The 16,669-nt window shown below is 39.5% G+C and overlaps 1 protein-coding gene across 1 annotated transcript in view; it reads left to right on the top strand.

The window, feature by feature from the left end:
- The first annotated feature begins 2,759 nt into the window (after positions 1 to 2,759).
- rps12 (ribosomal protein S12) overlaps positions 2,760 to 16,669 on the top strand; it is a 146,504-nt gene continuing 132,594 nt past the window's right edge. The window contains exon 1 of the mRNA XM_063015317.1: positions 2,760 to 2,769. The gene's annotated coding sequence lies outside the window, so the exon portion shown is untranslated. The remainder of the gene's footprint in view (positions 2,770 to 16,669) is intronic.

Raw genomic sequence — 16,669 nt, 5'->3', positions numbered from 1 at the left:
CCTGGGCGCCAAAAATGACTCATGAAAATAACTCATGATCAGGGCTGTATTTTAGGCAAGGATGGTTAAACAATCTACAAAAAAAAAACAAGAAGGCAAAGTATTTTCTGTACTTCAAAAACAGAGAGGGACCCAACAACCACCCCGCCACCACCACAATTCCAGCCCAATTATAAACCAGTTTCCAAGTAACTGGTAACAACCTGATTAATTTTGTGCTAAAAAAAAATAGCCACCACAGGATTAAAAATATGGATTTTGTTAATTTTTGGTGCTTTATTAATCCCAATGATTTTAATTATTTCTTTGCTTTTATTCAGGATCAGAATTGATTCAGCTGCAGGGAAAGTGTGTCTGTCATCACTAAAACTATTGTTCCACTCAGATCTCTGGTTCAACTTTAAAATCCAGTAACCCTGATGAGAACTTTTACTTTTTACACTGACAATAGGGACAGAAAGTGTAAAAGACCTTGAGAAACTGAGATGTGCCCCCTGCACAGAGCCACACACAGAGTTATAAGGCGTCTAGGGGACAGTGTCATGGTCGGGTGCATCTCAAATATTATCAGTTACAGGCCAAACAAACAGTTGGACTTCCTGACCACCGCTGTGTGGAGAATATTGGAAACAACCTTCTGCTGAATGATCCTGCTTTTACATTTTACCATAAGTGTCTGTACAGTCACTAGTACTAGCCTTAGTTGCCTCTGTCTGGTAACGTATAACAAATAAAATAACAATATAATCATGGAATTAAGTGTCAAGAACCTTCGCTTACATGTTGCCACAAGGTTCAAGGCATATAATGAATGTAGATACTTGATTTTTTACACATTTTGGTAAAAGACTTGTCTACATACAGTACTTTTTGGGTATATAACGTATGCCATGGCAGTTTTTTGGCCGAGACACGAAACACATTTTAGCAAAGCATTACAGCATGTAATCACAATCATGATCAGTAAGTGTGTGTACATTTTTTTGACATGAACTATGATTATATATAAATAAATAATACAATATTAAGTATAAATGGTTTCTTGTAAAGAGGCTTAGTGATGTATGTTGCATGAGCTGCAGTTGAGAAAGTTTTAGGGACTGGTTTTACATGACTAGGAGAAAGCACATGTTAGCCTCCACAGGGAAGGACTCAGATCCAGCAGGTGTTAATTGGCAATTAGTATCTCAGAGATAATGGGGTAAGAATTTCCTTCCAAAAAAATTGGCCACTAATAAAAAGGGGAATAAAAATGTCAAGCTTTGTGATGGACTGGTGACCTGCCCAGGGTGTTTCCTACCTTTCACTTAGTGAATCAGACCCACTGTGACCCTGACCAAGATAAATGAATAAAACAGACAATGAATGAATGAGTCTTGCTTGTATTAACATGGCATGTCAGCTTCAGATGAGAATTTAAATCTAAGTTTGTTAGTGTACAGTGAAGCTTTTGTAACCAGACTCAGACGCAACAAGCTGCAGGTCTTCAGATGTTCGGGGGCAGAGACGAGAGCCAACACGACTCCACCACTTTATCACGAGCATTTTTTCATTCCTGACTCATTTATTACCCCTACAAACTCATCAGGTCCGTATCAAAGAGCCTACACACACCAGCACTGTACTCCCAGCTCGGTGTCTCCTCCCGTATCTCTCTCGGGGACGGAGGAAAGACGTCGCTATCTCGGCCGGCGATAAGCGCAGAAGGAAGCGGCGGTGATATTTAATGACATCATGAGAAAAATAACGCCCGACGCCACAAGCATGCGCGTGCGAGCACTGACGGCGTCCTGGTGTAGTCTCGGCTCGGGTGAGAGAGCGAGTTCAAGGTGAACAGCAGGAAAAATAAGTGCAAAAAGGCAGCGAGAGAGGCGGCGGAGAGGCCGGGGTGATAACAGAGGGAGTGGCTGGACGAATAAGCTCTCTCCCATCCATCATGTTTATGACGTTTCATTCGCCGATAGCACCAGGCTCTCCCACCTCTTCCAGACGTCGTTACGCAGGAATTATGGGACGCAGAGGCTTTGTAGTGTGCGAGCAGCAACCACAGACAGGGCACAGGTTATTTATCAGCCGGCGGAGGAGAGGGGTGGGGGTGAAGGATGGAGAGAGGAGTGTGTGTGAGTGTGTGTGTGTGTGTGTGTGTGTGTGTGTGTGTGTGTGTGTGTGTGAGCTTATTAGTGTGATTTACAGCAGAGCCGCCAACTTCATGTGAGCCACAATACACACACACACACACACACACACACACACACACTCAAACCTATACACACAGTTATACACATTTATTTTCTCTCTCTCATTTATTTATTATATAGACTTTAACTACAGCAGGGGCCAAAAGTCTGAGACCACCACCACTGAACCTGCTCCTGTCTTGTATACACTGATCAGCCATAACATTAAAACCACCTCCTTGTTTCTACACTTACTGTCCATTTTATCAGCTCCACTTACCATATAGAAGCACTTTTTAGTTCTACAATTACTGACTGTAGTCCATCTGTTTCTCTGCATCCTTTTAAACCTGCTTTCACCCTGTTTTTCAATGGTCAGGACCCCCACAGGACCACCACAGAGTAGGTATTATTTAGGTGGTGGATGATTCTCAACGCTGCAGTGACGCTGACATGGTGCTGGTGTGTTAGTGTGTGATGTGCTGGTATGAGTGGATCAGACACAGCAGCGCTGCTGGAGTTTTTAAATACAGTGTCCACTCACTGTCCACTCCTACCTAGTTGGTCCAACTTGTAAAGTCAGAGACGATTGCTCATCTATTGCTGTAGTTTGAGTCGGTCATCTTCTAGACCTTCATCAGTGGTCACAGGACGCTGCCCACGGGGCGCTGTTTTTTGGTGGACTATTCTCAGTCCAGCATTGACAGTGAGGTTTTTAAAAATTCCAGCAGTGCTGCTGTGTCACTGCAGTGCTGAGAATGATCCACCACCTAAATAATACCTGCTCTCTGGTGGTCCTGTGGGGGTCCTGACCATTGAAGAACAGCATAAAGGGGGCTAACAAAGCATGCAGAGAAACAGATGGACTACAGTCAGTAATTGTAGAACTACAAAGTGCTTCTATATGATAAGTGGAGCTGATAAAATGGACAATCATCGTTTGCACCAGATGTGCCAAATAAAGACAATTCTGTGATGAAACAAGCGAGCACCGGTCAAAAGGAACTCAGAGGAACTCAGTGGTGTGTGAAGTGTGTGGACATTCTTCAGCGTATGAGAGAGGAGGGCCATGCTCGTATCCCTGTTACAGGCATCAGGCCGCTAATAAAGCGCTCAGAGAGAATAGCTGGCGCTGAACATCTGCAAAATCCATCCAGAAACAAGAAGTAAGGGGTGGTCTCGGGTACGTTCTCGTTCTGTCCCCTCAGTAAGGTTCAAAGCTGTGCTGGCGTCTCCTCAGCCGGAGCATTTGCAGGCAATAAAAACCCAAGAACCCAATGAGACATCGAGAGAAAATGAGACATCAATCGTAACACCACAGAAATTTATTGTCTGGTCATTTACTTCACTCAGTCAGTCACTGGTTGATTTGAGTGGTTGATGAGTCCTTACCCGCCTCACTCACTCACTCACTCAGAGCCCACTTCAGTCTTTCAGCGAGAATCAAACCCTCACACACATCTCTCCATGTGTCACATTACCGTCTTCTCTCTGCTCCATCACATCGTGTGAGATAAGTGGATGTTATCACGCTCCTCTACCATGTCTGACGACTCTAAAGCTCCTTGGCACGTCCCGAGCTCCGGGGTTCACATTATCAGCTCAAACGTGATGCAACACTTCGAATCAGTCGACGCTAATCTCTAGCAGCGCAGCCTGTGTGATGCTGCTCTCTGTCATACACACAGCGATGGGAGGGAAAACACGCCGCTAATGTTTCTAACACGTCTGTAGTGATGCGCACAAACCCGTCAAACAGATGACGACACGAGTGCACACATGCATGCATGTACATGCTTGTTTTATATGCAGATTCAGCCATCCAGTCATCAGTCAAGTAATCTCTTGGTTATGGCTAACGGGGGTGCAGGGAAACCGGAGTACCTGAAGGAAAACCCACTCAAATACAATGAGAACATGTAAGTAACTGGAGGAAATGGTTTATCCAGGTTGTCAAAGAAATATAACTTTAAAAAAAGTCTCGCCCGTGATAACAGCCAGACGGGCATCTATACAGACAGTGAGGGGGTGCCATAGGGATTCCTCATAACTGCTGCAGTTACGACCTCTGCTGACTGATCGATGCCAACTGCACAATGAGACTGGGGATAATGGAGATCGGGGTGGGACTCTCTGTGCGCGATACGGGTCTCCAGATGAACTCTCCTGGTGCAGATGAAAAGAAGCACCAGCTACTGCACACTTGTTGGCCTCCTCGGTCAGGAGTAAAGGACTGCAGCAGTAAAGGCGGAAATACAAATCAGCAACTACAGTTGAGGCACGAACCTTGGTCCTTAAGACCACAGAGCTGTGCAACATCTAAAGTACCTGTTTATATAAATCTGCAACACTGTAAGAATTGAAGGGCGACACAGTGGCTCGGTGGGTAGCACTGTCGCCCCCAGCAAGAAGGTCCAGGGTTCGATTCCCAGGTGGAGCACTCTGGGTCCTTTCTGTGTGGAGTTTGCATGTTCTCCCCATGTCAAAAGACATGCAGTCAGTTAAGTGGTAGCTCAGTGATTAAGGTAATGGGCTAGTCAATAGAAGGGTGCTGGGTTAAGCCCCTCCGCTGCCACTATTGGGCCCCTGAGCAAGGCCCTTAATCCTCAATTGCTCAAATTGTATGTATGTATCAGTGATAATGGTAAAAGCGTCTGCTAAATGCAGCAAATGTAAACGTAGTTGGAGCTACTAAATTGCCCTAGAGTTTGTGTGTGTTTGTCCAGTGATGGACTGGCAACCTGTCCAGGTTGTTTTCTACCTTTCGCCCAGTGAATTGTACCCACTGCGACCCTGAATCAGATAAAGCGGTGGTGAAACAGACACTGAATAAATAAATAAATAAATAAATAATTAAATAAATAAATGAATGAATGAATGAATGAATGAATGAATGAATGAATGAATGAATGAATGAATGAATGAATGAATGTAAATACTAAAGGATGTTTTTGGTTCGTATAGTTTCTTTTAGTTACTCATAGACCGGCTCGTTCAGTTTGGTGTCCGTCTCTTCTCCTCTGTGCTCTGGCTCGTATCTTTATCAGCTCTTATAGACAGATGGAAAGAGGGAGTGATTAGTCGGGGCGCCTGAGAGACGCTAAAGTGAGATTATGACCAAACTGTGGGTATTCACTCCCTGCACCCTACGCAGGACCGGCCCTTCTGAGTACTGTGCAGGAGGATTGAATCTTAACAACCCTTATAAAGATAAGCGGCATCGTGGGCTTCTCAACGGGGAAAACCAGACCGAAATATGCACATACACACACACTTATTAAAAAGCTTAACTTTGTTTTTTTTAAGTCTTTAATTGCATCCACAGGGAAAATACTTTTTTGACACATTAGTATTGATATTCTTAATAAATGAGGCAGGGCGGGAGCATCAGAAAAGGTCAGAAAAGGTTCGAACAAGGCTGGGCGCATTGTGATGGCAAAACGCCTGGACGACAATGTTTTTTTTACTACAAAATAATCGAAAATCAAACTACCACTGCACAATGGCACAGAAACGAAAAGAGAAGCATTTAAAAGACCTTATTACTCATTTTTTTACCCACACACACTCACACAGTTCTGTTACACAAAAGCCGATCTATGATCACACACATTATGCTTCTTTGACATTGCCAGTTTTCCAAACATAATAGGAACCACAGTTGGTCACGAGAAAACTGGAATCCTTTCATCGTGCACGTTTAAAACAACATAGCTCATTCTGCAGACCGCAGTCTTTTCAAAACTCATTAAGAAACCCAGTTTAGCATTTCAAAAACCAGCAAATTATCAGCAGTCGGTCATGTAGGAACAGAAAAAAAAAATTAGATGGGCATAAAAAGTATGAGAAACATCTATCCTGCTTCTGTAGATGATCCCTTAAAGGAATTTTAGCAAAGCTAGCCACTCCTGTGTACATTACTCAATGTACCAGCTCTCATCCAGTTGGAGATAACGGCTCCCATTGTGGTTTGTTAGAGTCCTACAGCCTTAAAAATGAAAGGTTTTAAATTTATAGACGACACAGCTGGCTAAATAAGGCACCAGCCTGGCTGGATGATCATCAGATACACTTGGTCTGAGGGAAATGAGGTCTGATGGAATTATTGATAAAGACAGCAGGAATTAATGAAGGAAGGAAGGAAAAGAAAGACAGGGAGGAAGAAGGAAGGAAGGGGAAAAAACAGCAGGACGGAAGGAAGGACATGGGAAGCAAAAGACAGCAGGAATGAAGGAAGGAAGGAAGGAAGGAAGGAAGGAAGGAAGGAAGGAAGGAAGACAGAAAGAAGAAAAATGAAGGTAGGAAGAACACTAATTTAATTTTCAGAGCTGTGTGATGTGCACTAGTATTAAATTGATATTTTGAATGTTTGTAGCTTGAGGAGTAACGATATACCTGTACTGTAGTTTTATATAAAGGTAAAGTGTGGAACAGAGCAGACCTTCACAGTATAGATTCCTTTTCTCTGCGTGACCAAATCCTGAGAGAAACATGACGTTAGGCATTAACACCAGAGCTTGTGTCACCTTCTGACCCCTCGCTGGGTGTCACCTACTGACACACTGTCCTGTGATTGCTTTACCATCCCAACTACACCAGGATGGACCACCAGGGTCACAACACACTCTAAATTGCTGTGAGATTAAAATAGCAGATTGTTTAAAACTGTTACCGCTCCCTTTGAGCTGACCCTGATTCCTTTAAACCAATCAGAGCAAATTCCTAGACTGACATCATTGTTGTGGATTTCACGGCTTTATACTTTATTTTATTCCACTGCCATCTGCAAGTTATCAGCAGCTATGGATATGGTCAGCAGATGACCATTATAGAGACTACAGCACAGCCATAGTGTCCAATGGGACACACACACCCTTCATAAAGCCTCCGTGAACTTCATGAACGTCAGTCTAGCTTTTCTCATCTGGTATAAGCTTTTTTTCTGTTGGTTTTCAAAAATGAGCATTTGAGTGACGCTTGAACACCACTGTGAGGACTCAAATCTCAGCGGTGTTACCGTCCTGGTCGGCCATCCTAGAGACACAATTGGTGGTGTCTATGGGGGGGGGGGGGGGGGGGGGGTTTGGGGCTGGATGGGGGTTGTTCTCACTGTTGTTGCAATATATGATCCCTGGAACTGGTGAAAATGTTCATAATGCATAGCGATACGGCTCTGTGTGGGAAGCCGCTGCTGGCTGGTGAAAAGAATCAGCCACAGACTGCAGGCGGCCAGAATGGGGGTGGTGCAAGCAGCGGAATTACAACAGCGAATCAGAAACAACTAGATTTAGAGGCAAAAGGGGGATGCAAGAATAAATTACCAGGATTGCGCAGCCAATCAAATCTGTGTTAGGAAAGGGAGCCCAAAAAGAACATGCCAAACTCCTGAAAACAGGGACAAGGGGTGAGGATTGATTTGAACTCAGCAGGACCCACAAAGCTGTGGGGAACAGGACTTTAATCAGAGCAGAACTTTAACCTGTTTCATTTCTTCATGTTCTAGTCTATATAGGCTTTCTCTGAATTTTCCAAAACATGCAGTAGGTGGATTGGCTGCTCTAAACTCCCTCTTTGTCCAAATTGTTTTGCGCCCAGTGTTTCCGGGTACCAAACCCACAGGGGTCAGTTGGTAGCTCAGTCTTTAAGGTACTAGACAATCATAGCAATCATAAGTTTGGCGGTTCAAGACCCATCAGCACAACATCAAGTTGCCACTGTTGGGCCCCTGAGCAAGAATCTTAACCCTCAATGGCTCGAATTGTCATAATTGCAAAGTTGGTGAGCAATAATAAATAATAAAGAGTGAGTAAAGTATCTTACTGTGCATCTCTCAGCGGTGCGGCTAGTGAGATCAGATCAGGTGCTAGAGCTACAACGTGCACACATATCTAGATCATAACTTCGATCCCTTAACATCAGATTTTCCATTCATGTCTATATGTGTGTGTGTGTGTGTGTGTGTGTGTGTGTGTGCACGCCGTCCTGCTCATGTGAGTACGTCTTCTTCATAAAAGCTTCAGACCCGTAAAGAAAGACCCCACATTCCTACAGAGTCTGAACCTGAATGAAAAAAACACACCGTACACTATCAGATCGAAGCGTACAGCCTTGCATGTGAATGTAGAGATTTATTATAGCGGCATTAAAAAGTGATTCATGTGAGATTAGAACCATCACACATGCGTACACAGTATTACAGTTTAAGAGCCGTAACGTCTAAACCTTCTGTGTGGATTGAATGGAGTGATAAGACGAGGTTTAGTGTGTGTGTGTGTGTGTGTGTGTGTGTATGTGTGTGTGTGTGTGTGTGTGTGTGTGTGTGTGTGTGCTCGACTGAGCAGCAGTGTTGATGAACAGACACACTCCAGGCATAAAGTGTTAATCCAGTCAGGATTACCGTACGACCAGTACAGTCGGAGAATACAGTTAGTGTGATTACACCAGAAAAATCAATGAGTGTAAATGAGTTTATTTGTATTCATGCATTTGTAAACAGCACATTAACATTAATTCATTTACATTTAATGATTACATCTTTTATTCATAATGACTGTTAGTAATGCTGATCCAAGCATAAGTTCTTGGTATTGAAATAAAATTAGTTTAGCAAACAATCAAGCTCACACAAGTTTCTTTGTTTCATTTCTTTTTCTTCAGTTTTGCACTGAAGCTGAAAGTCTGTTGTGATCAAGTGTTAGAAGTTCATCTAACACAAAATCTTTTCAATTAAAAGGTCACTGGTTCAAGCCCCACCACTGTAAGGTTGCTGCTGTTGGGCTCTTGAGCAAGGCCCCCAACCCTCAATTGCTCAGGCTGTATACTGTCACACTACTGTAAGTCACTTTGGCTAAAGGCATCTGCTAAATGCCCAAAATGTAAATGCCTACCACCACTTGGATCCAGATCTCAGCGGTGCTATCTGCCAGTCGGGCATTCACACAGAAATGATTGGCTATGCCTGTGGGGGGATTTGGCCAAAGCCCTGTGATTTGCGTCCTTTAAGGCAGTGGTCCCCAACCACCAGGCCACAGAGTGATACCGGTCCGTGGGTCATTTATTATCGGGTCGCACAAAAAGAATAAATAATTAGAGCTAAAAACACTGCTTGCAGTGGGATTTTAACCCATTACAAAAGTTACAGAGTAGACTGGACATGAGGAACACACTTCAGGTGTTATTGTCTCCTATCACCCCTAGGTGGGAGCATCTCGGTGCAGCAAAAAAGCTCAGGGTTCCCACTGATTTTCCATCATTGGTGAGTGATATTGTTATGAACTTTGTGTTTTTTATTATGCTCATCGAATCATTTTATTTCAAATCCTTTATTTTATTTTATTTTATTTTAGGGGCAAGCCATAGCCTAGTGGTTAAGGTACTGGACTAGTAATCAGAAGGTCACTGGTTCAAACCCCACCACTGCCAGGTTGCTGCTGTTGGGCTCTTGAGCAAGGCCCTTAACCCTTAATTGCTCAGACTGTATACTGTAACTGTAAGTCGCTTTGGATAAAGGCATCTGCTAAATGCTGAAAATGTAAAATGTAAAATGTAAATCCTCCCTCCACCGCCGGTCCATGAACTTATATCTTATATGAAACCAGTCCGTGGTGCAACAAAGGTCGGGGACCGCTGCTGTAAGGTAACCCTGATCAGGATCCAAAATCAATGGGATATTTCTGCCCCTTTTCCACCACATGGTCCCCTCTGGTCTGGTCTGTTTTTAAATCCGTGATCCCACATACACAGTGATTGTTTCCATTGTCATGTGACCTCTACTGTACCCGAGTGCCAGTGCTAAATATGTTTACACTTCTTGACCAGGGAGCAGGCATACCGGAGCAGGCCATACGGGCGGGGCATATAGAAAACACAAAGCAGACTGTCCAGCATTTTTCTTTTTTGGTAGGGATAATAATTATTATAATATTTAATCGTTATAATAATAGTTATAATAATTAGTTATAATAATTATTCACTATTTTTTACTGCAAATTCAAAAAAAATGGTAGTAGGTGCTAATGCCTGGACTGCTAGTTACAGATGTGATACTTTTTAGAGTCGCTATTCAGTGCGGTGGTGTGCGGTTTGGGACTCAGCCGAGTCTTTCCTTCTGGAGGGAAGAAAGAAAAGAGAAAATAAACGAAGGATGTGGTGGGACAAGAGCTGAACTCAGATCAGATCTACCAGCGTTTATCAGGAGCTAATTGCTCAATCCTATGATGCGGAAAACGTAAAAATAAACACAATGAAAAGTGAGCAGGAAAATGTTCTAGACAGGTTAAAGAAAATCCCAAACACGTCGCCTGCAGTTCGGTCCTGATTCCTGCTGAACTGTGTCACTTTGATGCAGCAGCTTTTTGGAAGAAAATGTGGCTTTTTATAGCAAGTGGCTTTTTTGGTTTGGGGTTTATTTTTGAGTCTCCTTAGTGAAAAATATCCCAGACATTTTAACAGGCTGCCCTTCAAACGCAGGCCCAAACCTCGTTTTCTCATTTAATTCAGCTGCGGGCCGAGATTTCCCTGTAAAGGATATTATTACACTGCAAGTCCTGTGTCTAAAAACAAGGTACCGCGAAGGAAATGATTTGTGTTTATTTAATCATCAAGCAAATCCTGAATCTCTGTGAAATGGCACAAATAGAACAAAGCTTCTGCCTGTGACAGTTTATATAGCCAATATTCTGTACATTTATTTAAATATGTAACAACATGTCAAATGTACGGCCTAATATATTTATCTTTGTATTTATTCATTTATTTATCAATGTCTTATATACATATTACATATATTATTATTTAAATATATAACAATATATCAAACATTTAGTCCTAATTCACTTAGCTTTGTATTAATTCATTTATTCATCAATGTTTTATATACATATTATATAAATAAAAGGAACTGCATTAGCTTCCGTCAATGCCAATGATATTTATATCTAATATTCTGTATATTTATTTAAATATATAACAATATATCAAACAATCAGTCCTAATTCACTTAGCTTTGTATTAATTCATTTATTCATCAATGTTTTATATACATATTATATAAATAAAAGGAACTGCATTAGCTTCTACCAATGACCAAAGAGTTTATATAGCCAATATTCTGTACATTTATTGAAATATATAACAATATGTAAAAAATGCAGGACTAATTTATTTAGCTTTGTATTATTCATGTATTTATCAATGTTTTATATACATGTTATAAAAATAAAGTATATACATGTATACATATTATATAAATAAAAGGAACTGCATTAGCTTCTGCTGACGACAGTTTATATAGCCAATATTTTGTAAATGTATTTAAATATATAACAATATTTCACACATACAAACCTAATTTATTTAGCTTTGTATTTATTCATTTATTTATCAATGTTTGATATACATATTATATAAATAAAGTATACATGCATACATATTATATAAATAAAGTATATACATGTATAAATATAATAATAATAAAAGGAACTGCAATAGTTTCTGCTGACAACAGTTTATATAGCCAATATTATGTACATTTATTTAAATATATAACAATATGTCAAAAATGCAGGCCTAATTTATTTAGCTTTGTATTTATTCATTTATTCATCAATATTTTAAAAACATATTATATAAATAAAATATATACATATATACATAATATATAAATAAATTGAACTACATTAGCTTCTGCTGAAGGCAGTTTATATAGTCAATATTCTGTACATTTATATACATACAGGTCTAATTTATTTTTATTTATTTATTTATTCATCAATGGTTTATATTCATATTATATAAATAAACTATATACATATATACATATTATATAAATAAAAGAAACTGCATTAGCTTCTGCCAATCTAGCCAATATTCTGAAAATGTATTTAAATATATAACAATATATCAAACGTACAGGCCTAATTTATTTAGCTTTGTATTTATTAATTATTTATTTATTCATCAAAGTTTTATATGCATATTATATAAATAAAATATGTTTTATAATTCATTTTATATTTATGCCTATTCTATACTCCCGGCCACTTTAACAGGAACACCTACACCTGCTGATTCATGTAATTATCCAGCTAGCAAGTGATGTTATAGCATAATACTGTATAATATACTGCTAACAGGATAGAAAAATGGATCAGGAGCTTCAGTTCCTTTTGTCAAGCGTCAGAACTGGAAGAAATGTGAACATGATGCGTTCGTTTGTGATAAACGTTCACCGCATGTTGCAGCTATAGCAGCTTCCACTCATCTGGCAAGACTTTCTAAAGGATTTTGAATTCGATTCGATTCGATTACATTACAATAGCATTTGTAAGACTGGACACTGGAGCAAGACCTGGCTCACAGTCAACATTCCTGTTCATCCCAAAGTGTTCAGTAGGGTTGAGGTCATGCTCCAGACAGGCCACTGAAGTTTGGGCTTGGTTTTATACACTCAGGAATGAACCACTTCCAAACTGTTGCCACAAAGTTAGAAGCATTTAATTTATGAATGAATTTCCTGCACCTTTTAGCAGTGGGTGTGGCACAGAGAACTAAACACAGGAGTTAGGAGTGGTGTCCACATACTTCTGGCCTAATTTTGCTCTGAAATCGCTTATTTTTAAATGCTAATCGTGTGAATAATGCTAATCGCTTCGTAGCTGATACAGCTCTGTATGAGGTTTAGTCACTTCATCATCAAACTTTTTCATCTATTTCTACTATTAATATATATTTTAATATTAGTTTGTTTATTTTATTTAATTTTTGAATGAGTTTGTGACACACGACAGCTGTAAACAATGCCGCAATCATCACTGCACGGCCGATGTGTGAGCGTGTAGTGGCCGCTATAGCTCGGTAGCTGGCGCCCTCCTGTGGCTACGAGTGGTACTCAATGTCTAATAACCCCGTCATCCTGATCAGGGTCGCGTTGACCCGGTGCCACCTGAAAACTCAAGGAAGAAACGTTACTGTACTGTCTTAATACGTATCTAATTATATAGAAATACAGAATCTATTTGCTAATTGCCAGAGCTTTTTTTAATATCTGAGTGAGCAGTGCTCTCAGGAGTCGAGGGTCCTTTTCTGTGTGGAATTTGCATGTTCTCCCACTTCGGTTTCCTCCCACAAGTCCAATTACATGCAGTCAGATTAACTGGAGCTACTAAAATTGCCCTAAGTGTGTGTGGGTGTGGGTTTGTGTGCCCAGTGATGGACTGGTGACCTGTCTGTGGTGTTTCTCAGACCCCCCAATACCCTGACCAGGTTAAAGCAGTGGTAAAACAGACTGAATGAATGATCCATGCTGTTAATTGACAATCAGTACGTTAGCCCATTATAGTTGAGATCCAGGGTTCAATTCCCCAGCGGATCTGTCGGTCAGTCTAGGGGGTTTGAGAGGGTGGGGAAACCAGACCAACCTTGACCCTGACCAGAATAAAGTGGTGGTAAAAACATGAACATTAAATAATTGTTCTTAATTAAATGGGTGATTTAGACTTCTGAATTTGGCTATTTATCCATACAAAAATCCACACACACCCACACACAAGCATGCACACTCCTGACACAGGACCTTTAACACACCATGACTTAGGCGTGACTGAGGCCACCAACAGTCAAGACAGGGAAAAACCATCAGCACTCAGTTATCACCTTCACTAGGACCACCGGTCCACGTCCCTCAGAGTCCCTATGGGACCATAAGTGTCCTCTCAGCAGGTCCATCAGCCCTCATCTCCCTACCAATACATCCATCAATCTGTCTTTTATAATAACGCCTGGGTGCTGAAAGTAAAGGCAGTTAAACTACAGAATCATCCGTCAGGGTGAATGAAAAGGCCGTGGAGCTGCGATGATGAGCTCTGTCAACAGCTGGTTGGGGGGCGGCATGGGTGTAAATTCCGTCCAGAAGATCAGATGGCAGGATCAGAGGGCAGAAGTCAAAGCTTCACACATATGTCTTCTCAGCAGGACCGGCAAACAATTGTATACACACACTCACACACACACACACTCAGTGCCTTTTGCCAAAAAGTCCCAAACCTGTTGATATTACAGTTACAGTTCCTCCAACAACTTTAGCTCAACAATAACTTCACAGAACCACTGAGATCATGTGATACAACGTCACCAAGCAAAGGGTGATTTATTAGAACTGACCCTCGGAGGCATTCTCTGCCAACCGAATTAATAAAAAAAATCTTGCAGCATCAGTAGAGAATACTCTGATTCTTGGATGCCACCCGGGTCTCAGCGGTGGTGGGCTAGCATAATATACTGTTTCAACCACCGGCATCCAGCAAGTAATACTGAGTGATTCAACTGTGATTCAAAGTACCCAAATGCTAAAGAACTATTTACACACACAAACACACTTTTTATTTCTGATTTTATTGTTCTCTCCTTTGCACATATTTGACGCTCCTTTCTGGAGATATAATTTTGATTTTAATCTTACATAGTCAAAGTTTGTTTATGACAAATTCAGAACCCTGAGCTATAGCATGTGGTACCAACACTAGCTGTCTAGTCACCTCACCTCCCTACTTCTGTAATATTAATATTAGAATATGGAGGTTGTATTAAATATTATATTTTATATTTTATATAGAATTTATTAATCATGTATTATGATGTATTATCCAGTTACTAAAAAAGTTGTTGAACCTGAAATTTGTATTAATATGTAACATTAAAATAAAGGATCTACAAGGTAAGTTGGTTGGTGAAGATGTACAGCACTTATGCAGTTATTATTATTATTATTATTATTATTATTATTATTATTATTACTGTTATTATATTTTATTACTATATTGTTATTTTTGTTGTTGCTATTATTACTATTATATTGCTATTTTAATTATATCATTATTGTTATCAGTGTTGTTATTGTTATTTTTTGTTATATTATTATTATTATTAGTAGTAGTAGTAGAATTTATATTATTGTTTTGATATTATTATATTTTGTTACTTTTTAATTATTATTATTATATCATTACTGATGATGTATTTTATTATTATTATTACTGTTATTATATTTTATTATTATTATTATTATTACTGTTATTATATTGTATTATTATTATTACTATATTATATTTTATTATTATTATTATTATTACTGTTATTATATTTTATTATTATTATTACTGTTATTATATTTTATTATTATTATTACTGTTATTATTATTGCTATTATTATATTTTATTATTATTATTATATTTTGTTGTGATTAAAAATCAGGTGCTACGCTGTTATGTCAGAATGAGCATATGCTAGGTGAAATAACGTTTTGTGATAATATTCAGCATGGTAGTTTGTGGTTTGGGACGCAGCTCAAGTGTTTCGTCCTTGAGGAAGGAAAGAAAAGAATAAATGAAGGATGTGGTTAAACACTAGCAGTACAGATCAGATCAAACATATCACTGATATACACGTACACACAGAGTCAGAGACGCGGCTTTTAAACAGTAGTAATCTCAGCTTTTTAGTTTAGTCTGTTTCAAATGTAGATTTAGCTAGTGTGAAGCTGTTATTAGCAGAAACGTAGTTGCTAACTAGCTTTAGAGTAGCTAAATCTACATTTGTAATAGTGTAATTGTTAGCTACTTCTAGCATGATACAATGCTCCTAGAACTGTTTTTGTTAGCTTTTTTGATTACCTTGGTACTTAAAACAAACCCATACTATTAACTGATACTAATACTATTACAAATGTAGATTTAGCTTCTTCTAGCTAATTAGATATTTAGATACTTAGAAGATTTAGCTGCTTCAAGCCTATGATACAAGGCTTCTATAACTGTTTTTGTTAGCTACAAAAGTAGCTATTAACTAATACTACTACTATTACATACGTAGAGCTACTTTTAGCTATGTAGACAGAAGTATTTATATTTAGCTGCTTCAAGCCTATGATACAAGGCTTCTAGTAGCATCATACTGTATTTGTTTGCTACTTTTTTATAATTAGCTTGCAAGAAAAAGAAGCAAAAAATACTGTATGATACTGCTAGAAACCTTGTATCATATTAGTGTGTATTAGTGTGTGTGTGTGTGTGTGTGTGTGTGTACAGGTATAACCATGGCGAGTGCCTAGTGACAAAGTTTATCCATTCTCTTCACCCTCAAGTCAAGTCAAATTTATTTATATAGCGCTTTTTACAATGGACATTGTCTCAAAGCAACTTTACAGAATCCAGGACCAACAGACCAAAAAACCCCTATTGAGCAAGCCAAGGGCGACAGTGGGAATGAAAAACTCTCTAAAATTACAGGAAGGAACCTTGAGAGGAACCAGACTCAGCAGGGACCCCCGTCCTCTTTGGGTGGCCTGAAGGATAATTTAAATAAATAGGATTTACACAAATCATACAAACACAAAACAGAATTGAACTGAAAGTTATAGCAAGCAAAAAAATCATTGGAGTTCTTCATTATTCAGTCCAGTCTGTGATAAAGTCCGTTGTAATGTTCTGGACATTTT

This window comes from Trichomycterus rosablanca, chromosome 19, assembly GCF_030014385.1.
Source record: "Trichomycterus rosablanca isolate fTriRos1 chromosome 19, fTriRos1.hap1, whole genome shotgun sequence".
Classification (NCBI taxonomy): domain Eukaryota; kingdom Metazoa; phylum Chordata; class Actinopteri; order Siluriformes; family Trichomycteridae; genus Trichomycterus; species Trichomycterus rosablanca.
Note: the sequence above shows the minus strand (reverse complement) of the source record. Positions and strands in the feature narration are given on the sequence as shown.